The sequence below is a fragment of the Bombus terrestris genome, chromosome 12, assembly GCF_910591885.1.
Source record: "Bombus terrestris chromosome 12, iyBomTerr1.2, whole genome shotgun sequence".
Lineage (NCBI taxonomy): Eukaryota > Metazoa > Arthropoda > Insecta > Hymenoptera > Apidae > Bombus > Bombus terrestris.
Window position 1 is genome coordinate 8,209,644 of NC_063280.1, and position 24,107 is coordinate 8,233,750.

Consider the following 24,107-nt stretch of genomic DNA (forward strand, 5'->3'; position numbering starts at 1 on the left):
GCAAGAGTCGAACCCCATCTGACCGAATGCTGCCTCTCTCTCTCTCTCTCTCTCTCTCCAATTCTGTCTCTTTCTCTTCCTCTACTTTTATTCAGCTTTCTATTCCTATCTCCTACCCTTCGTATCTGTCTCGCGAGAAGAAAAAAACGATAATTATCGGATGGGTGCCGCGATAGCGAAGGAAATTGGTCGGGTGGTATTGCCGAGCTGTATCCAAGAGAAATTGATGTTTCCATGTTGGAAACATCTCAGATCGATCAGGGGAGGGAAGGGGCAATGATACGGAGAAATCTTGTGATTCCTGGTAAAGAAGTTGCCCAGATGTAATTTATCCTTCTGGATGTAACGTAATTTTCTCTATCTCTGTAGAAACTGAATTTACGTTTCTTCTGCGTTGCACCTTTCTACGTTTATCTTTCATTATTCTTCCTTTGACACCCTCTTAACTTTTTCATCCTCGTGCTTTATAATTTACGTCCTTCGTGTTTTACTATTCCCTTTCCTGCTTTCTCTATCTCTTTGTTAATTTAATATACAGCGAGGATATTTGCACATCGTTGATATTTATCGTAGCGTTTGCACTATAATTTTTCTTTATCTTTACTTTTGATTAATTAGCTACGTTAAATATTCTATCACGGTTGCAGAAATTTTACAGGAAAGATGTACGCAAGTAGAATCCGACGGGAAAACGTTTCGTTGGAAAATACAGTTTGAAAGAAACGATGTCTTTCTTAAGCGTTTCCTAGATTCATTAACGAAAGAAGAAAAATAATTTCGCTCGGATATTAATTAATTAAACGAAGATCCCCTCCGGCGATTTTCTCTTTTCCAACGCGATTTACTCGTATACCGGTCTATTTTCTTTCACGCTACTTGAGGTTTGTGCGGATAGTACCTAGCGGTACTACTATGACTCATTTCGGTATACGGCGTGAAACGCGCGTCATTTCGCGCAGTGTAAGCATCGTAAATTACGGCTGTCTACGATTCACCTGACGTGATTCACGTTTCTAGAAAAACAGCTTCTCTCGATCTTCGACCCACATTTCTCGAGCGGTATGTAATCCTCTATACAAACTCGTAAATCTTCTCTTTGCAAACGGCGTGCTTCGAAAGAATTTTTACAAATGCGAATCTCGTACGAATAAAACGGCTGAATCTTAAACCAGGCAATCACAGAATTTTCCGACGACATTCCTCTCGCTATTTTTTTCCCCCTACCTCTTTTTTTATTTCCTGTCTGGTTTGATCAAAGTCCCTCGATTTGTCCGACATTCGACGAGAAAGATAAGAGTGGCTCCTCTACGAATACCACGGGCGGCCTCTTAATTTGCACTTGCACAAGCCTTTCATTGACCGAGTCAAGTGAATGACTCACGATCTCGCAGACATTAATTAATCATGCTGCTTCTCGCCCAGTCTTTCTGTCTTACTTTCTACCATTTCGTTCGCCTTCGCACGAGACAGACGTGCTCCGCGACGCTTATTCTACTTTAATTACGCAACGTCTTCTCGTGAATTCACGAACGACATCAGCGATTACGCGATCTCCGCTACGACATTTACGCGGAATCCGGGATATCGGCAGATTCAACGACAAAGTTGATAAGATACGGTAGAACCCTATGGACAGTTAGATTTTCAATAATCATCTTTCGTCGAGACTCGCCGCTTATTTGAACGACATATTACGTTTCACGGTTGGTACTCTACAACCATCGGGTTACAGATAATCTCGACAGACATTTCCTTTCCCTAACTGACAAAGTAATCGAAGAATAAAGATACACTGGCCCTAAGAAATTTCCTCGGCAACAGCGTAACGATTTAACGAGATACTCGACAAAGGACAATACTTGTTCGGTGGCCTTGCTCCTCGAGGCAGAGTTCAGCCGCGGAACAGCGCGAGTAAGAAAAGCACTCGCGGACTCTAGCAGCAACGTTTACCAGAAGGAACACGATGTCATGGCCGAAGATATATTGCCCGGAAGAATTCGAGACTGCGCCGGTTTATTGCCTTAATATTAAAGTTAGACCTTTTATCTTCTTCCTCTTCGGTAGAAATAAGTAGAGAAACCTCGGCAGAAGAAGGGTGAAAAGAAGAAAACTCTCTTCTATAATACGTTGCCGCTTTCTTCCTCTATACCCGTCTCCTTCTAACTTCGCAACTGGTCGGGGAATCTTTACTCACAGCGCGAAAGCCACTTCAAAGATTTACAACTTACACACCGCGGGCGCAACCTCTCCGCAGGAGTATTACCGTGCCACTTCGAGCCAGGGAAATATTCGACTTTATTCGAAAATTATGCGAGAACTTGGCCCCGCAGCGGTCCTCGCTGTGCGCAGTTCCGGGCTGATGTAGCGACGCGCGTGCGAGTGATCCTACAGCGCGCACCCCGGGAATCTCTGTTATCCGGTATTAATGTAATTCGCCGTATAATTCAGGGCGGTATCGGGCCGCGTGGTCCGCCACGTTACAAAGCTAATGAGTTATTCCTCTCATCATCGTGAAGGCGTGCCACGCGTGCTCCTCGCGCCAATGTGTGTACCCAGCTTCGTAAACACCGGCCGGTTATTAGGAGCCGGAAGTTTAAGGGGAGTTCGCTAAATTGGTATGCCGATGGTTCCCGGATGGATGTTCCGGTTGTTAGAAGCGGGCAGAACTTCGAATAAACTTTCGCCTCGTAATAGAGCAACTTTCGGCTGGATTTCTTTTTCGGCGGGCAAAACTTAGTTTCGTACGTTGATGGATTGGTGACTTTAACAGACGTGATAGAAACGTTGGCGTGATAGATTGACGCGTTGGTAGGTGGTATTAGTGCTTCTTAACTGTTACGAGCAACTGGTACGGCAGACGCGGAGAAAAATTGCCGCAGTTAGTTCAAAGATATTCATTCCGTTAAGCGGACGTGTTTGTCATTCGAAGTGATTTTCATGGCAAGTGCATGGGAACTGTATATAGCGTTCTGATTCCAGCTGGTTAATCGTATCGTTAGAATCCTCAACTTCGTTGTAGGAAAACCATATTCGTTTTATAAATTTAACGCTCTATCGAATTTATTTTCAATTCCACCTCGGAATGAAGAAGAATATGTAAAGATTGCACGAGTATTATTACGTCGAATACGGTAAAACCAACAAGAATGAAGAAATTGGTACGAAGATTTGATCGACTTATCGATCGACTGTTTCTAGCGTTTCTGTGATTTCTGTAGGATATATATTTCTATTAAATATCCTGTAACTTGTATATACATTTTCAAATTGCTTTCAAGTCAGGATGAAACTTCTGATTGCTTTACACAGCAGGAACGATATATCCGTCAAAATTTTCTATGGCGAGTGTTTGAATATTTTTATGAACAACCGTATATCATATTTTGCCACGACGAAATAAATTGTTTCTCTATTTGTAGACGGAAAATTGAACAAACGATTAAACACCAAAGGACACATTGTATGTCGGCGGATCAGTGGAATGCAAATTCCCTAGGAACACTGATAAAACATAATGCAATTGTATAGAGGGCGGTGTGCAAGCCGAAATCAACGTAAATTGTTTGAGGATATCAACGCACCAATTGTAGCTGGTTCGTGGCTCATGATCGATCCGCGGTATTGACTATTGGCGCAACTGGTAACTAGCCAATCTGCTGCGTCGGTCAGACATCTGATTACGAACAGTAATTAGCGGTGGATCGGTATACCTGTGTTGACTGTCACTGTACGAGTAAACTTTGTTCCCTCCCCCACCCTCCTTCCCCGTAACGCATAAATACGAACGACGCGATCGAACTTTAGAAACGCGAAGCTTTCGTTCCCGTTTCCACGTATAGGGTGGACCGAAAATCCTGCTACAAGCCGTGAAGTGATTATTCATGAAAAAGTAAGTGAAAAGCGTAGAACAAGAATTTTTGATACGAGACTTCGTTTTCGAGAAAATCGACGATGAAGTTTAGTCGGGTGCGTGTGCGCTTGAAACGTAAGAGCGCCAAGCGCATGAAACTTGATAGTTGATTTTCTCGAGAACGAAGCGTCGTATTGAAAATTGTTGTTCTACGTTTTCGATCTACTTTTGCGCGGAGAATCACCATCCTTCGGTTTGTACCACGATTTTCAGTGCACCCAGTACATCGCCGACCGTCGATACGACGACGAGCGCGAACGTGATTAACGTAGCGAAATTCCAACATGGAAATCGTGTGTTTTAAACATTCGTGCGTACGAGCGATCGTAAAGATGACAGCGATTTGCCGACTACGTGGAAACGCTCTCGTCAATTTATTCGTTTCACGTTCTTCCGCGATCCAGGTATTTCACGGTTCTAACCTATAATATAATTCAAGTCATTTCTCTTAATTGGAGGTTAAGCGATATCGACGAGGCCAAGGGGTTTCAGTTTCCCGCGAATTCTTCGTTGTATCTTTCCACGTTGCCAGCCGGAATGAATTGACTTTTTTACGAGCCCAAAGCCGTTTACGTTCGAATCCGATTGGAATTTACATTTTCGATCTCTCGAAGGCTTATCGTAAAACGACTTTGAAACATGAAAATGATTTCGGCGGTGCTCTTCGAGAAAAGTAGCTTCTCTCGTCTAAAGGGAATACCTGACTTGTTATCGATAAGTTGTTAACGGACATTTATGCAAATTCACGTATTTATAAAATAATGGAGCAACGGTACCTAAGCAAAAATTTCTTTTGTTTACCAAATATTACAATCGGTGATAAATTTTGCATATTTTATATATTTGCACGTATTACGCGCGTTTCGTGCGTCTTCGAATTTTGAAACTTTTCATAGACGCAAAATTGAACGTCCCTCGTTGGGAGAACAGAATTTCTCTTTTCGAATCTTCGCCAATTTTTCGCGCGACAGCGTCCAATTGGCGCGCACGCGCGTTACGTCATCGTTAATCCGGCGGCAGATTTTTTAACCCATTTTCTCTCCGCTTTCCCGTTTCCCTCGGCAACGTTGTACCAACTGGAATTGAGAAATAACGATCTCGACGGTTGTATGCAAATATCGGAAAATAAAGTGCATTTCGTACTCGTAACCGGTTCCAAGCGCGAAGCTTATATGGAACGGCGGAAACATTATCGTATCGCGATTTTTCTCCATCGAGAAAAGTACGCGATAGTTTGCAACGGCGATATTAATAATAAACGTTATTGAATGTAAAATGAACGATATAGTTCACGAGCGAAATAGATTGTTATCGGTTATTCAGACTACGATGAATATTATGAATTTCAGGGAATTTTAAGCTCTTTATCTTTTTCGCCTATCGGTAGAAGACAGTACGCGCATACGCAATGAAGCCAATTATACGCACATTTTAAAACGCTTAACCTGTTAACGAACGGGTAGAACGAGTTAATTTGTGTTATTTGGCTTGTTAAATATCGCGAAATTGATAATTTGTTTATCCAACGATTGGCTGTTTTTAATACCCCATTACGTTTCTACTGTGTGTACATTACACGTATCATATTATTAATAAATCGTATTAATTCATTCGTCGAATCACTCATTATTCTTCGAACAATAATTTATATCGTTACTTTTACATTAAAATAATATTCTTTATTTCCAGTTTCACGCCTAAGCAATGGACTTGGTTTACGAGATTCTATCCGAACGAATAACTTCCATTCGCTCGAATCTTTCGTTTTCATACTTTTAAATCATCCAAACGTCTCGTAGTACAGTGCGAAAAGAAATTTTTAATCGAGAAAACGATCTTCTAGTTATCGCGTCAAACTCGTGTCGCAGCTGAGAAAATCGTTCCCTAACGAAATTTTAACGCGCTAATTACCTGCGAAACGCGCTGCTCCGCCGCAACATCAGCTCCTCTCGGTGCCGATGTTTTAATCGAACTCGACAACAAAGGCAGCTCGTAATTACCGCGTTATTAGAGTCGGATATAAATCCACGTTGCGTTAATAGGTACATGGAGCTCGAGTTGCATCCCAGGGCGCACTCACGTCAGCCAGCCTCTCCTCAATGAAATTCTATTAAAACGAACCCAGATTCCGCGGTCAGATTAATCCCGCTGTCAGTCTTATCGCGCTTACCTCTCACTAGACTTGATTCTTCCTTAGTCACGTTCACCTATCGCCTGCTGATTAAGGCAGTCGTTCGACAAAATTGCTAATAACATAATATGAAATCGGGGAAACAAAGATGATTTTCTCATACTCTTCGAAATTATACTCAACAAGGTCTCTGACGTTCAGCCTACTGACCTTCCTCTCTACATTTCACTTACTTTCGTTTCTAAAGATCGCTCTGACTTATTTTCTCGAGTCAGAATCCTGCCAATGAATATTTAAAAGAAATCAGCCTCTTTGTTCGTCTTCTTTAATTCTCTATCGATCCTGTTAATTTTTCCTACGAGCACAACGAGCGTTCACGGTAATCAATGGTCCATTAATAAACTTAAATATCAGATAGACTCAATTTAAGATTTATCGTATGTCTCAAACCACTGTTCGTGCTGTACACTGTAATAAATTCTTTAGTAGATGTAATATGTTCGCATATTTAAATGTGCAGTAATTTTCTACATAAATTTTCAGATTTCAGATTTAACGAAAATAATCAGAGACGGTGGTGTCTGGTACGTGTCAACGATATCTTAAAACGTCTTACGTATAACGCGATATTTAAACGAAACTTTTCCATGGTAACCGTTAAAGTACTTTCGCGAGCCGCTATAGTTGCAAGTAGGATATATTTTGTTTAATCGCTTTATTAAAACTTAAACAACTTCGACCGTATGAAAACCAGTTATACTTGTAACTCGTGCAGCGTGCAAAAAATCCACTCGTACCGTTGCGCGTGTAATTCATTTACGATAATCGATTGCCATAATCGTTCCACGCAACGTTACCAATCGAAGGTCACTAAATAAAGTTGCCAGGTTCATAGGAGAGTTTCAATTAAATTTTAACCGGTCGCATCGGCGAATTTCCAGATTTCGCGGTCAGATTACATATCGCCGGCTTGCCTTATCGCGATTGCAGAGGGGGGTACTTTACTGGAGCACGATAATCTATAAGCATTTATCGATTAAACGTTCCCTTGGTCCAACGCGCGCTAAAATAGAGTGTTGCGAGCGGAACAAGCCGGCAGCGATGCAAATAGCCTATGCGGAATGCAATATGCAACAGCACGATCGTTTTCGTTCGTTGTCATTATCGGAAATTAAGCGTCTCATTTTCATTCGAATATTCCAATGCTTCGTCATCCGGTGGCCGATTAATTTGCATCCTGTTTTTTCGCTCGAATGACCACCACGTAGCTTGTATTATAACGTTAGACGAAAATCGGCGTTTCATGATTATTAAAGTGGCTGGTAATTATGCCTGATGTATCGGCTATTTATTTAATCGACGTATAATTATAATAAAATGTAAATGTATGTAGATATTGGACCTTCCATATGGATGAATTGTATCAATATCATACAAAATTACAATTTCTCTGAAATCATTCGTATTATCGGCAACGATTGAGAAATACTTCTTTATTATCTTTTAAGAACTTCTAGCTTATCCTCGAGTGTATATCAGCGGAACTGTTGAAATTCTTTTATCGTTTAAAAGGTCCTGCTGTATCTTCGAACAGATAAAGGTAGACAATTTCATGCTGAATCTAAATCGAACGTATTAAAATGGATCGTAGAACATGAAACGCCGTAAATTTCCTTCAAAAACTTTCTTGTGTAGTATACAGGCTGTTTAATTTTAATCTATAAATGAGAATCGTTTAAGTATCTGCTGCGTGCGGAAAATATACCGACAGAGATTGAATGGTTTCGAGAGCGAGATAATCTGGCGTAATTAATTTTTCTGTAGATGGACAAGTAGAGATTATACGAGGGTGACGTACGTCTCTTGATATTCTGTATAAAAAATTATTTACCAGATATTTCAACTTTTATCTCGCGAAACACGCCATACGAAATACGGGGCAAACACGTAGTTTAATTAACACAAACGCGCATTAAAAATGATATCGCTTCATTTAAGAAAACGTACGTTACCTTCGTGTTATCTCTGTGCGTCCATTTACAGGTAAAATAGTTACACCAGATCATAATCACCTGGAAACCACCTCGACCTCTTGCCCGAGCCATTTTTTCTATAAAACGGACAGTTTACCAGTAATTCGCATTTATAAATAAAAATCAGACAGCCCGTAGAAAATTGCAATTTCTTTCTGCTTGCCACGAGACAATTAAAAAAAATCTGTCACTGTCCGGAAACTTTGGCGCACGACTTCACGTGCTCGTACGCATCCTCGGTGATCGCAAAGAGAAGGAAACTGGAACTCGTTACTCTGACATTCGCGATTACGCAACGTTCCAAATGGCCATTAGAAATGTTCAGCTTGCCAGTGCCAAATCACCGTGGCAATTTGAGTTTGCCACAATGTTTATTCCGCGCTATTCCACCGCGTCGCGTTCCACTAACAGCGTGGAATTAATGCGAGATAGCCGTGGCGCGTATGAAATAACGCGTATTAAATAACCCCGGACAAACTGAACACCGGCGACAGATCGTTAACCTGCGGGGCCAAGAGCGGTCGAATAATTTCCGTGGCCTCTTATAATTGGCCGGGACACCGCTGCCGGACGCTTTAACAGCGCTTTATTTTAACCCGCTGCTCCTCCCATTCATTCCCTCCGGATAAATTAATAATTAATAGATAAACACCGGTGAACGTCGATTATATCCTGCAACCGCGGACCGGTTCGACCTGCTAATGTAACAGGCTGCCGATAATTTAAGCGGTCGCCGCGAGAGATCACCGGTCACGTTCTTCCTTTACCCATTTTATACCCGTCGATCAGCAGCATCGTGGATTCTTACGCGAATCTAAGATTTTCACCACGCGAGTTTGAGAAATCGAACCTGAGCGGAGATTTCGTTTGCTCTTTGCGCGTTACGACCAAGCACTTTGGGTATCTCGTGTATCTTCCCACGTTACGCGCGTCTTCTCTACATCTTCGCACGTTTACGACGCAAATCTGCGATCTATCTATGAGCGTTCGAGGTTGAACTCCCAGTTACAGTTCGTGAGAATCGAAGAAATCCAAGTGTCGAAGGAGAATACTTTGAATTCCGAAGACCAGAACTTAAAGCTCGCGCGACCACTGACGCGTTTTTCGCGGCGTTTTCGACGACGAGGCAAGTTTAAGGACGACACAGTTTAAGAGATAGCTCGTTTTTGTGGTCATTATGTTCGGATCCTGCAGGCCGAGAGAAATTTTTGAGCCGCGCGTTCCAGACACTCGGAACGTGGCTCGGCGATGAAGGAAGCGAAAAGTCAGAAAATTAGGAGAGCAAGGGGAACTTGAAAAACTGGATCATTAGCGAAATTAGACCGGAAGAGGGTTGGGAACGAGAGAGACGGGACTCTGGTGTATTGGGAATGCACCGCGAGCGTGCGGTGCAGCAACAACCGACGACAATCGTTAGGCATTCGAGCGAACCGCACGTGACCGAATCGGGAATTCCGTGGATGGAGTTGGCCGGCGCTCGCTTACGCGATTATTTCGGGGCACGTACGGCCATTGGACTTTTAGCTACGGCTTGGAAACGTCGAAGAATGTTTTGAAGGCGAAGGGTGGCGGGAAAACACGGTCGTTCGGGATCGTTATGAGCCTAACGTCTGTTCGAAAAGACGACTTTCTCGAAACGCGACGTGGGCGAATTCAACGTGACGATCGTTGCGAATTCGACGTAAATAACTTTGCTCTTCGTTGGTGTAAACGACCAGGTTACTCGAGAAGTTACACCGGTTTAGACGCGATCGTTCGTATCACGCGATGGTTTGATCATCGTTCGAGCAGCTCTTCGGATTACCGTCGTTTCTCGAGATGTTTCCTTCTTCCGATTATCGCGATTTCACGACCTACGAGCTTTACCATACGTGCGTCTAAATTGCAACCAACGTTGGATGCAAAATGAATTGAACGAAGTACGCATTTTTCGAGAAAAGATCCATTTCGATGTAATATCTTCCAAATTACGGGAAATCACGTTTTTTGAGATTTTCATTTTCGAACATTTCGGAGAATTTTCATCGATTTTCGTCCTAATCCTTTTGAAGACACTTTCTTCTTTTAACGCATCTCCCGTGCCCTAAAAAATAGCGATAACTTCGATGCCTAGCGCATTGCGAAGTCGCGTTAGTTCTGTCTACGTAGCTTACAGATGCGCAACAGAATTGATGCTGTAAAATTACAAAGAATTATCGAAATCTAAATTTTCGACGCGTAAAACGTATTATAAATATTTCTTCCATCATCGACATAACGTTGGATCCGACTAAGCTACAAATGTAATCTTCCTCTCGTATTTGCTTTCTATTCGACAAATATTTTGAGAAGCTTCTACCTCCGTTTTTATCTACTTTCTTTACTTTACTTTATCTACTTGCAATATGCGTTTAACAAGATATTATACGCATACTCGTAATTACTTTCAAGATAATACAATTACTTTGAATTTCACGTAACGAGAAAATTCGATATGCGGAGGAAGCGCGTGCAAAATCATTTACCTAAAGTTTCATCGTTTCTCGTTGCAAGTAAAAGATCCACCTTCTCCGATGTCATTTTACCCTACGTGAAAAGCGAACTTCACGCGCTATCGATTTTACAGGTTTCTCGCAGATGTCGCGGTTCTGTAAACGAAAGAAACTTTCGGCTCTGAATACTGAAACTTGCGGAACACGATTTTAGCAGATACTCCGCAAGAACTGCTCGATTGTACTTTGCAACGGCAAAGGAACGTTCTTCGTTCACCGACCACTTAGAATTGCATTTTTAAAGCAAACTACGAGCTTCCATCTTCGCTGTAAAAGCTTGCCAACGCTCGGTAGAAGCATCCCAAGTCTAATTTTTAGCGCCTAATACCTTGCTCCACCAGCTTCTTAACCACTAAACGTCCTTCATCTCCGTCGTTCTTCGCTGTACGCATCCGTTGGTCCACCGATTATGTTCGCCCCTCGCTCAAAAACGTTACGACCACCTGCAACCCTCAGAAAGAAGTTTCCCCCTTTGCTCCTTAATATACAGCCAGGGCAGGACCCGGTGAAAAAGGAATAAATTACAAATTACGTACAAGATCGTCCCTCTGCCACCATCCGCGGGCTAATAAACGAGGAATTCAGGCGGCGTCGCGCGAATATTAATTACCAAAATTGTGGACGGCGCGTTAATCCACCACCCTGTCCTGGCTGTTTCGCCGTGGCGAGCGGAAGTCCGTCGTCGTCTTAAGTTAATATCGCGGCCTCGGGCCGTGTCGGAAATTGCGGCTGAAGTTGGCCAGAGGAGAGCAATGATTAAAGTCTCGCGATGCCACCCTCTTCTGCAGCCGTAGTCTTCGAGAAGGTTACCGGCAGACGAATCAATTAGTCTGACCGGCGAGCTGACCGGCTAATTGCAGGGTCAGGGAGCTGGAAAAATGCCGAGGAACTAAGGTCGCCGTGCCTTCGACCGGGGAAAGGAAGTTGCTCGGAGAAAGGCGGGACGTTTTTCTGACGGGCTCGGGCAACCGGGGAATTTTAATATTAGTTCGACCGAGACAAAGACGTTGCTTGTACAGGCCGATGGCAGTATTAGTTGTATATATATATATATATATATATATACAACAATAAGGAAAAATTAAATTATACATACGTTTAACACCTTAACCTATGATTTACGTTCGAGAATTTTGGGCCGAAAACGTAAAGAAGCTCGCGCAGTCTTCGAGCCATTCGCACGACTTGTGTAGTACGGGCTATGCCCGTAGTTGTAGGTTAAGGTGCGTTAAAGCAAAAATCTTCAAAAAATATATATAATGTATCTTTTATTTATTCTTCGGCCTCACAGCGTAGGAAAAGCATTTGGCTTACGAGTTTCTGACTGTCGTTGGTTCTCGTAATTTATTTCGAGCATACGTCGCAAGATTTTTGCTTATCTACACGCGCGTTTTAAACATACGTGTCTCATCTTATATCTAATACTGACACTTAAGCGTATGTATAATTTAATTTTTCCTTGACCTATGTAATACACACTATCCTATCTAATCGATTACTATTTTTCCTATTTAATCTATTTACTGTATAGTGTAAATTGCCACTGACTCTCTTCTAAGCCTGTTGCGTTAGACGCACGATTCTGTCGTCTTTCTATTAGAAAATATTCTACTTGAGGAAGAAATGAAATCGTTGTTGATATAGCGATATTTTCTTTCGATCCCCTGGGAAGATTTTTGGGAAAAATATCTGCGGATCTTTGTGTTTTTAAGTAATTTCTCCTACTTTCCTCTCGTTTTCGAACAATGTGCGATATTTTTCGTTGGAAATTTTTGTCTTCTTGTTCGTTGAAACGTAATTCAAATGTGTAATACAAACGTTCGAGATGCAGTGTTGGCGGAGAAATCATACTGACAATAAATGAACAGAGTAGAGAATGGTTTTCTTAATCTTTCCTCTTAAGTCAAAGATAATTGATAATTGTGTAACTAACAGGAATCGTTAGCCAGCATGGGCTACCACCGTCTAAGGTTAACACACGGTTAACGCACAATTTAATTCGCGGAAGCCAGACGCACATAAATTCCAATCTGTAACAGCATTGTTAAAAAAAGAAAAGAAGCAATCCTTTGATCCTGTTTATTCATCCACTCAATCTTCATTACCATTACTATTGTTTCGATCACTGTTCCCTAGAATCAATTAGCATAGAATGAAAGGAACGCGAAGGAAACGTCATTCGGGTTCGTTTAACACCACTCGAGATGATCATCCTCCAAAAATATATAATCCGAACGTTTCAAATACCCGATCGCTGTCATCAATCGCGATCATCGATCACGATGCTCCCTATTTCCTTCTCCATCGACTCCGAACGCTACAGAAGAAGATCAACTTCGTAAAATAAAAATATTTCCAGCAGTCTGAACACTCGATCGATGCCGTTTCTTCTTGCAATCTACAAAGTGCTGTGTCCTACATTTCTTTTATCATTTCCTTTTACCAATTTCTAACGCCATTAAGAAAGCCACTATCTTCGCGACGTAAAAGCAATTGCAATAATTCGAACGTTCGATTAATCGTATCTCTTGCTGTTTCACTTCGCCACGTTTGCTTTCCCATAAAATTCGATATAGATATTAATTAAAAATCAATCTCACGATATCGCCAGGTGTTTTAACGTCTCGTCAGTGACCAGAGACCAAAGGCAATTAGTCGAACGTTCGACTAATTAGACAGTCGAAACGAGAAACCTGGAGCCTCTCGCGGTTATCGTTGGCAAATCGTTTCGAGGTATTTTTCACGGTCCACGATCGGCTACAATTAATTCCACGTGATTAATTACGACCGGCACGCAATCCGATTGATCGCCGTGTGTCGGCGACGAAAGATTAAGAATCGTCGAATCCTGTCTTGTCTTGGTATTCCTCGTGCCTCTGAACGACACACGATAATTTATTCGGTGCCATTAGCTTCGCCTCTTAGCGACGGCGGTTCGTAAATGAGCTTTCACGTTAAAATAGCTCTTGTCTTTGCCCCGCTTTTTGCCTTTTATACGAGCGCGTTGGTTCCGGCGAATCCTTTTGCCCACCCTTTGTGCAAAATGCGCGTTATTAATTTTGATGCAGAGGAAGAAAGGCCGGGACGATGTAGGACGAGGATTATATCTGCCAGATTTTTCACTACGATTGATGCATTTAAGGGAAAGGTTTATTATTATTAAGAGCAGCGATTTCACAGTGGCAGTTTTCTTTCTTTTCCGAGTTGCTATTTAGTAGCTATTACGTTGAAACAATATTATTATTAACGAATTGGCTGCTAATTTAGCTGTCTTTCAATTCAATAGAATTTTCTTACGGTAGCTCCGTTTAGGCTATCATTTTTCAAATTTTATTACAAATTTACAGATTAATACGAAGGAACGTAAGATTCGTTTCGTTATTCAAAAGGATAACATTGGAAAGGAAATCTAAATGAATATTAAAATATTATATAGAAGTTTCGCTCGATAGATAATTACGTTTAAAATATAATATATAGCTGATACTTGAGATTATGTTTTCTGGTGGATTGCGCGACTGGAAAATGTAGCGCATAGCATCGAACGCAATATCGCGAAGAGGCAACCGAGTAGGCAGGCAGTAGCAGGGCTTCTTAAAATTAATCTAATCAGACGTGGCAGAGCGCGCCTAAGTGGATTCGTACATTAACAGAGAGAGAGCGTTTAGCGAAGGTGGCCGAGGCAGTTTGCAGCCTCTAGACTTTAGATTTACCTAGCCCTTCTATTACAGCCGTTCATTGACTTACCGAATAATTGATAATTACCTGCTACGTGTTTGCCAAAAAATTATCTCTACTCTTTGCTCGATCTTTGTTCGATTTAGTTCTATCGGTTTTCTAAATCTTCCATCTTCGATAAATATTTTTATCTCTCTACGGATCGTTTTATAGAAGCTGAGAATTTTCTTCGTCGATTTTCTAAAGTTTCTTTCTGGAACAAATATTTTTATCGTCTTACAAATCATCTTATATTGCAATCACTTAATTTCCAATCCAACATATCCTTTTAAAACCGAGAATTTTCTCATTCGAATGTATAAACCTCTATTCAGTGAATTACCGCTCATGGGGACGAGTAATCGTTTCATCAACGTAAACGGAGGTTCCGAACTGCAAAAATATTTTTAACAATCATTCGTCGAATCGTTTCTTCCAACGTTCGTCGATTTGCCTCGGGATACCGCACTTGATTATTCTTTTCGTTCCACGTTTGTCGATATATCCGATCGTTAAAATCGTACGCTTGAAAGAACGTGAAATTCAAAGGCTTTCTCTTCTAATTGAAACGTAATAAATTATTCCAATGAAATATTATGCACGGAAGAACGAAATTATTCGAAGCCTATCAAAAATCATATTAAATTGTATTCGTCTAACGTATCGAGGCTTGCACCTGCTACAGTCTTTTCGTATATGCGCCAGACATCGTAACTGTTATCAGACAAATTTGAAAAATTACGATAGTAGAGTTCATGTCCGTAATTTAAATATTTTAGTTACAAATAACCATTATACAAACGATTGAAACTGTTTCGATGGAAATTTTGTTCGGTTGCATGGGAGTTTTGCTTCGGTTGCAAATAGCCATTATCGACGACAACAAATTTTTCCTGTTATATTCGACCATTGATTGACGACAGGATGGACTTGAGTGGCGTTTTAAATGGGATTCCGTGTCTCGGGTTCTAAAATACCAAACTCGAAAGAGCTTAATGATTTGTAACATCGCGTCGCGACGATTGTAATTATGTTAAATCCATACCCTTTGATGTGGTCCGTTTGAACGTGGTTTGAACGCGATACGTTTATTCAAACGAAACTTTAGCCAGTGGTCAATTGGGTAAACTTTGTCGAACTCGCCTATCTCGCCACGTGGAATTATGCCACGCTATTATACGAACAGAAAATCGTAAGTACATGGTAAACGCATGAAGTATTTGTCGCGCGACAGGTTCGAGTAAACGGAATTCTACTGTATATTAAATGCAAATTACAGACGTTATTACATAAAATAGCAATTAAATTGATAATTCGACTAAAACCATGCTCTAACATAATCCTATAGCGGAAAGTAAAACGGAGTTGTGCGAATGCAGATTTGTGTATTTAATAATTAATCGTTTGTTAAATTAAAATGGTATATATAATTGGAATTAAATTGAGACGATTTATAATTTGTTACAAGACATTATCACGAGTCGTATATGTTAGAAATTTAAGTTAAGAAATTCCGAGAAATCTGCAATTATTATAAATTGCAATAGCATACATGTACATTCTTCTTCTTTTCAGACAGGTGATATTCTTGACGTCTGGTTAACTTCGTAGGACGATTATATTTCTCGTAAAATGGTATTTAACGAATTAGCCATAGACTGAGAATAGATCAACGATGAGTTAGAACAATTACGAGTCAAAGACTTGCACCACGAAAGCGTACATTTAGTTTCAGCTGGTGAAATAGAAATAGAAATTGCTGAAGGCGAAAATTATTTAATTTAATCGCGGTATAATGGAAAAATCAATTTTTGCTATAAAGGTAACGATCGTCACCTCATCATCCTAACCGAAATGTCGATGACGGTTTATCGACAGGTATATAAGGAACGATCGACTCGCGTGCTAAGCTATTCATTTTTAATAATTATACTAGTAATTTAAAATAATTCTACTGTTAATTTATGGCAATTACGAGAATAATTTATAACAATATAACTTTAATATAAAATAATTCTACTATTAATTTCAAACAATGCCATTACTTTATAATAGTTACACGATTAATTTATAATGATTCTACTGTTAATTTATGGCAATTACGAGAATAATTTATAACAATATAACATTAATATAAAATAATTCTACTATTAATTTAGAGTAATGCTATTAATTTATAATAGTTACACGATTAATTTATAGCAACATACCATTAATTTAAAATAATTATACTCTCAATTCTCAACAATTGTACCGTTAATCTGAAGCGATTCTACTATTAATTTAAGACAATTCCTCTGTTAATTTACAACAAATCCTACTGTTAATTCATAACAGTTACACCATTAATCTATAACAATACCCCGTTAATTTAAGATAATTATTCTCTTTACTTATAACAATTACGCCGTTAACCGATAACAATTCGTAACAATTAAATTAATGATTTATCTTGTTAATCTTTATACGTAACAGGCACGTAGAAAGAATCGTACTAAAATCAGCGATGCTACCAGCATTCTCAATATCTTCCAACACGAATTAATAAATCCCAATACTCGCCGCTTCTTTGTATTATCAAATAATTGTACATCTTCCGCTCTCGATAACACAAATAACGAATCAAATACAACACAATCACGTTTAAAAACCTTTTACGTAATCTACCCAATTCATTCTGCCCGATCATGCTGCAATTTCCGCTCTCCAATTATGGAACAACCGACACGTATAACGTACGATAGATATTTTACCGATAAATAGAATTAATTTCTGATATACGTATAATGGGACCCGAGCGTAGTCACCTCCCCGTGTTGGGTCCCGGTAATTGCTATCGTTTTCCAAATATTCATGCTCGAAATACCACTGCAAATATTAGAAAATTAATATAACATCGATTTTGCTACTATATATATAATGCATACACATACAGTAAATACATACATTATACCACTTGCAAACTGATATACGCATATTAACATCTCATCATTAGTATCGCTACATGGTAAAACGATATGAAGCTAAAAACTACGCTAACACAGTCCAGTTTAGACCATGCAAAATTCTCTTCAGAAATTTTTTTTTTGATAATCCAAACTGGACTGACAATTCGTCGTGGGACGCCGTGGGATATCGCAAGGCCATCGTGGGATGCGTGCGTCTTAATTTTGATTAATCGTAAATTAGATATGCGTAGGCAGTAATCTGCGATTTATCGTATAATCTCTGTGGTGATTTATGTAATCGTCGTACGGCAGATAGATGCGGCGTGCTGTATGCTTTGCTTTTAAATTTGTAAGGATCCAGGTAATTGTATCGCGGGAGATGGTGCTTAGTGTATGCTTACTTGGAAGTTTTGGGTTTAAGTGTTAGTTTTAATTGGCAACTTAGAAAGCCAACGTGGGATGCGCGCGTCTTAGCTTTAATTGATCGTAAGATAGAGAGAGAGATATAGTAAATTATTATCATCCGCCGTGGGACGTCGTGGGATACCGTGAGATAGCGCAGGGATATCGAGGGATGTGTACGTTTGAGTTAAAGTCTTCGATACGAAAGGCTGCCACTAGGGCTACGATCTAATGTACTTTAGTTTAAGTAGCTTTTAGTGCTAAAATTGAGATTAAGTTGATCGTAAGCCTCGTCAGTGGACGGCGAGGCATACAGAGAGAGAATTATTCTTCGTTTTATGACTCGTTGTTAGTTTTACGCTTTAGCTTTAAGCCTCGATTTGAAGTCTAATTTTTAAGCCTTAATTTTACATCTTAATTTCAAGATTTAGCCTTAAGTTTCAGTTCTAAGTTGCGTCGTTACTTTTTAGACCTACTTTTAGGTCTTAGCTTCGAGCTGCGTCGTTAGTTTTAAACATTGTTATCAAGTTTTAATCTTAAGTCGCGTCGTTTGTTTTATGCCTTAGTCTTGATATAATTGCGAAGAAAATACAAACACTAAAATATTGTAGAGAAGATGGAAAGTCACGTTTCTATGTTTCAAATGTATGAAATTATAATTTTCTTTGAAACTAATCAAACGAATCATTTTGTTACTTTGATAACGCGTGCAATGTATTTTCGTATCGTCTTTTTGCTTAATAAAACGCGTCAATTTTATAATTAATTTTTCCATCGTGTATACGAATACAAATTAGCAGCGATGCTAACAGGAATTAACAACAGCCGAACGTAATCAGGAAAAATTCTCGTCGTCGATGATGATTCGGGCTATCGGTAACGATTGCTGTTAACCAAAAAATATTCCCATCATTTATATCGGTTACTGGTAACAAAAATTAGATTTTCGTCATGGACAATCGGTTACTGGTAGGCAAAAGATATCGCAATCATTCATAAAGTTATTCACACGCAGAATATTTTAGTAATTTCATTTTTTGAAAAATATCTTCAAATCCTATCGACTGAACTGGCTTCCATCTAAATAAAAATTAATTTCTCTTTTTGTGTCTCTCTTTGTTTATCTATCTTAATCTATTCCTTAAAGTTAAATCTTAATTCTCCATCCATTTAAATTGTCCTATAGTCTACATTTATTTGCTTTATATCTTCAATATATCAGTCTTTGGTATTTCGTATTTTGTGTATTTCTGTTCGTTTTCTTGTTGCTTTCTCTATTCGTCCACGTAGAAAGCTCTCAATTTTATGCTTCTCTTGGCGAAGTTCGCCAGTTTCCATATTCGTTTTTCCTTCATCATTGTTGCTATTTCTGTCCATTTCTTACTTCTTAGTGCGATTGGTCTAACTGTTATATATATTGTGTATTCGCTTAGTACGTGTTTCCATTCTCTGCTTCCTCGCTGTGGCGTAGTTCGACGAGGTCAGTTCTCTATTTTATATTCCAGTCATCGTGTTATCGTCATTGTCCAACCTAGTTTCCCAGCTAATCTTACCTGCGCGATAATTCTTTTTATCGACAGTGGAATATTAAGGTCAGGTAGTTTGTCGCTTCTATTCCTGTTACATTCTACATTCTACGTTCTTTTCGTACGCGCAGTTCGTTGCTCAGTCTCTTTGTTCTGTTCCATAGTTTCCTCTGTCATCATTCGTTGCCGCCTTCTATTTCCTCGTAGAGAGGCACGCGTAAAGACAGGAAAAGTTAGAAGCGATAAAATTTCGGAAAAAATCCGCCCGAAACATTCGACCGATAAATATAGTATACGACACAAGCATAAAACGGTGGTTGAAATGGCTGCGATCAGGAAAAATATTACGAAACGTATAGGCGAGGGAAATACATGCGACGTCGCGTCACGTATCAAAAAATTGATTCTCGGGGCAAATAAATAAAAGCGCGGCAGAGGCGGCCGTTCTCGGAGTCGCTAGACGGAAAAAGACGGCACGAGATGGCCAGAGTCTTTATAGCCGGCGCCAATTTTCCTAAGAAAGCGAGCAAATAGTAAATGGTAAATGGTCGACACGTGGGCGTTGACTCGTGCAACACGAACGTGCCACGTAACGACAGAATCGCGACGCCCACCCGGTGCTTCGATGCAGACTGTCCTCTGTTCTTTGAAACCTGCACAGCCACTGCGCTGCTTCGCAGGTACCTCTCATCCGTCAACTCTGGGGCTTTTTCTCATCTCCACGGAACCACGAAATTCATAGGTATTTATATTTCTACGCGATAAGTTGAATTCGTAGCAGCAGATTCTTATTTCGTTACTCTCAGTCTCCAGTTCAAGTTATTTCCATCTTTGGATGGAACAAACCGATGCGACGATCGTCTATTAACAGAAGTCTGATCCTTTGCTTTTGAATCTTTCTCCTTCGAATTTGCATTGGAAAGGCATCGAAGAAGGCTTGAAATATTTTTAATTGGACAGGACTCGGCTTCTGAGATATTCGCGTTATCTAAGATAAAAATTTGCCTATACGTACACGTACATAGCAAATGGAAATTCCTCTGGCACTGGAAAAACATTCTGCCTCGCGCGATGGCCTAATATAAAATTCCTCTATACTCTAAATTCATCGTGAAAATTCCTCCATCTGTCGTATCGTACATTCCTCTGCGACATTATTATGCCATCAAGCGGCCGTCATCGCTGAAAACAAACGAAATTCAAATGTTTCGACCAGAGGTTGATCGTTATGGGAACAACAGACGTCGAACGAGATTTTTCCTTAAATCCTCTGGAGAAAAATACAAATTTAGCAGAAAAATTGCACCGCGATTACTCGTGCAAATTACGAGCACCAGAAAAAAGGAAAAGAATTTTCCACGAGCTCGATTAATCTTGCAGAAAAGAGTCTGTCAATCTCACGAAATAGTAGTTGATACTCGATATGTGATCGTGATAAACGTCCAAACAGCCGGTCATCAACGCGTCGTTCAGCGAAACGATTAACCACGACACGTAACACGTGCCTTTCGAAGCAAACGAAAACCCGGCTCAGTTCCTCCATAACGATCATTTAAATTGATTTAAACAGTTTGAACAGACTATGTCTCAACCACCTTCTCCAGACGTAGGACGTATCAGCGGAGTCGATCTGGTCGACAGACCCTGGATAACTTTCCGTCTGGTCGGTAATAATCGCCGGTAGCGTGAGTCTATTTCCATAGTAATTTCTCGTCAGCGAATAACAGTGTGCTCTGGCCTGCGTACGTGCAATGTGCACTTGCTCGGTGAATTTCGCGTATCACGCGTACGAATTGTATTTTAGATGATTTCAGGCGAAGAGCAAAGAAACAGAGGGAATGCTTGTATCGTGGAAATTGAACTCGATCTAATTGGTAATTGTTACTGGAAATAAATATTTGCGAGTTGTTCGATATTCGTAGCGCTTCGAAAAATATTTCTAGATTCCACGTTAGAGAAAAAAGAATAGGAAGAAAATTCGTGTTGTTAACTTGTATCTCTCTATAATTTCTATCTCTTGGATTTCGAATTTCATCGAATCGTTTATCCACCACGTATCTAGAAAAAGTACGATTTTAGGAAAAACGAGACTGAACGCTCGTGACGCAACAGCGATGCGAGTATCCTTAGGCGATGAATTTTTCAATCTCGTTCGACCGTGTTGCTTTCGTGCCGATAACAAACAAAGAGCTACAAATTTTCAATTACGTTGCGAGCGCGAGTGTCGATAGTTTATCAAAGCGAGAGTCTATCGAACGTAAGAAACTTACTTTCCTAGATTCTATATCACAGAAAAATACGGAAATATAATTTTTATTATTAATTCCTATTTGCCTACTCTTCGCATCTTTTCGATCGACTTACGCTTTACGTAATATACGAGCAAGAGATTCTGAATAAATTTGACGCGTAACGTACGTACTCGCTTTTGACTTCTGCTGCATATCCTGCGAGTTTACGCGCAAACCATATGACAGAATCTGGTCTCTGTGTAAGCAGAAAACATGTATTTCCTTCGTTACAGTATACATACACACATATATCTTCCTCGCTCCATTACTTCGCGAGTCAGGTGAACGGGCTTGCAGCAGCCAGGCTCCTGTGGATTAATTGGTCCGTGAACGCTACCAAATGCAGTCGGTTCGCGAGAGCTGGCCGTTTTAGGACAGTCGTCTGAAACGAGGCGCCTCTACGATAGATATCTCGCGAGCTTTTCACCTGTGTAACATTATACATACGGGCGTACAACACGTGGGTCGTTGCGCTTGTTACGCCGCTCGGTGCATTTGTGGTCGTTTTGATGCCGGCCTCGGAGAAATCGGTTCTATTTGCGGTTTTCAGATAGAAACTGTACGCAATAACGGTGCGCATGTGTTTCCTTGCAGTCACTTTAATCGCGCGGCTTGAATTTCATTTGCAGATTCTTCGAATTTTATCGCAAGATACTTGGAATTTCATTCGAAGATCCAGCAATTTCATTCGAAGCTCCCCCGAATCGAGTATTTCGCATTTTCACGTATATCGTCAGTTTTATATTATATTCTCTGATACATTTTCGCGTTATTCTTTGGCAAACATTCGTTTTATCGAACGATTGTTTTACGCTACACAATAATGATCCTTTGCCTGTAGCGTTGCTTCTTTTCTACCTTTTCTTTGCTTCTCAGCTTTCTAATGCTTTTTCCATATTTTCTATCATCGCTAACCTTTTCACATCTATCGTTTCGTTTTTATCCTTTCTCGAAGCTAAAATATCAATTGTTTCCTTTTATTCCGATAGTATTCCTTTCTTACTTTTCTATCTTCTAATTTCTCTCATTTTTTACTAGTACTTCTAGCAAAACTCTCGATACAATACGCGTATTCTTGGAACATATTTCACAACCGATGCTTCCTACATGGTATCTTCGCATAGTTTCTTCCTGCCCGTATATTTAGGGCTTCTCTCACATATCGCGCAATATCATTACATTTCACCGCCATTTTATTTATCATAAATTATTTATCATACACGTCGACGCAAATGATACTGAAAAATCTTTCATATTTTACTCAGAAATTCTCCCATCTTTCTACCGAAAGATCTACATTCCAGAAATTCATCCATCGTTTATTATCGTTTCCGCAACTGCTCCCTTAGCTCCAAGAAACAAAAACACCAAAGTACATGTAGAAGATTTGGTTGAAGGTTGGTTGGTTGGTTTGGTAGAAGGTTGGTTGGTTGATTGGTTTGGTAAAAGGTTGGTTGGTTGGTTGGTTTGGTAGAAGGTTGATTGGTTGCTTTGGTAGAAGGTTGGTTGGTTGATTGGTTTGGTAGAAGGTTGGTTGGTTGGTTTAGTAGAAGGTTGATTGGTTGCTTTGGTAGAAAGTTGGTTGGTTGATTGGTTTGGTAGAAGGTTGGTTGGTTGATTGGTTTGGTGGAAGGTTGGTTGGTTAGTTGGTTTGATAGAAGGTTGGTTGGTTGGTTTGACAGAAGGTTGGTTGGTTGGTTTGGTAGAAGGTTGGTTGGTTGATTGGTTTGGTAGAAGGTTGGTTGGTTGGTTGGTTTGGTAGAAGGTTGGTTGGTTGATTGGTTTGGTAAAAGGTTGGTTGGTTGGTTTGGTAGAAGGTTGATTGGTTGCTTTGGTAGAAGGTTGGTTGGTTGATTGGTTTGGTAGAAGGTTGGTTGGTTGGTTTAGTAGAAGGTTGATTGGTTGCTTTGGTAGAAAGTTGGTTGGTTGATTGGTTTGGTAGAAGGTTGGTTGGTTGATTGGTTTGGTAGAAGGTTGGTTGGTTAGTTGGTTTGATAGAAGGTTGGTTGGTTGGTTTGACAGAAGGTTGGTTGGTTGGTTTGGTAGAAGGTTGGTTGGTTGATTTGGTAGAAGGTTGGTTGGTTGATTTGGTAGAAGGTTGGTTGGCTGATTTGGTAGAAGTTTGGTTGGTTGATTGGTTTGGTAGAAGGTTGGTTGGTTGGTTGGTTTGGTAGAAGGTTGGTTAGTTGGTTTGATAGAAGGTTGGTTGGTTGGTTTGACAGAAGGTTGGTTGGTTGGTTCGGTAGAAGGTTGATTGGTTGATTTGGTAGAAGGTTGGTTGGTCGATTTGATAAAAGGTTGGTTGGTGTGGTTTAATGACGGAAGATCTTGATATTAAAAACCGTGAAATATATTTTTAAATAACAGATACAGAGAATGTCGGTACTAACTGATTCGCATGCAAATGAGTTAAAATGGCTCGAGACTGAGACTAAATAACTGATCGCGTTACGTTTATTTGTACTGGTGAAAATTTAGATTCGTCTTTGTTTGACGGCTGCCCGTAGCGGCGACATTGTTTTTGTCCAGAGTTTATTTATTATTACATTACGTGTATCCTAACGATGTTGATAGTCCGAGCAAAACAACAACATGATTTGAATTGTCCTCAAGCTCAT

General features: G+C 40.1%; 1 protein-coding gene and 1 long non-coding RNA gene across 8 annotated transcripts in view; one reads left to right on the forward strand and one right to left on the reverse strand.

The window, feature by feature from the left end:
• Nucleotides 1-24,107, reverse strand: part of LOC100645921 (ankyrin repeat domain-containing protein 50) — a 223,642-nt gene that overhangs the window by 37,189 nt on the left and 162,346 nt on the right. The window contains exon 1 of one of the 7 annotated variants that reach the window (XM_020865736.2): nt 10,934-11,046. The exons of the other annotated variants lie outside the window; for them this stretch is intronic. The gene's annotated coding sequence lies outside the window, so the exon portion shown is untranslated. Of the gene's footprint in view, nt 1-10,933; nt 11,047-24,107 lie in introns of those variants that run through there. 7 annotated transcript variants of the gene reach the window in all.
• On the forward strand, nt 2,560-5,522 carry LOC125386067. Its single transcript, XR_007225907.1, has 2 exons — nt 2,560-3,158; nt 3,420-5,522. It is a non-coding gene; the product is annotated as an uncharacterized LOC125386067 (long non-coding RNA).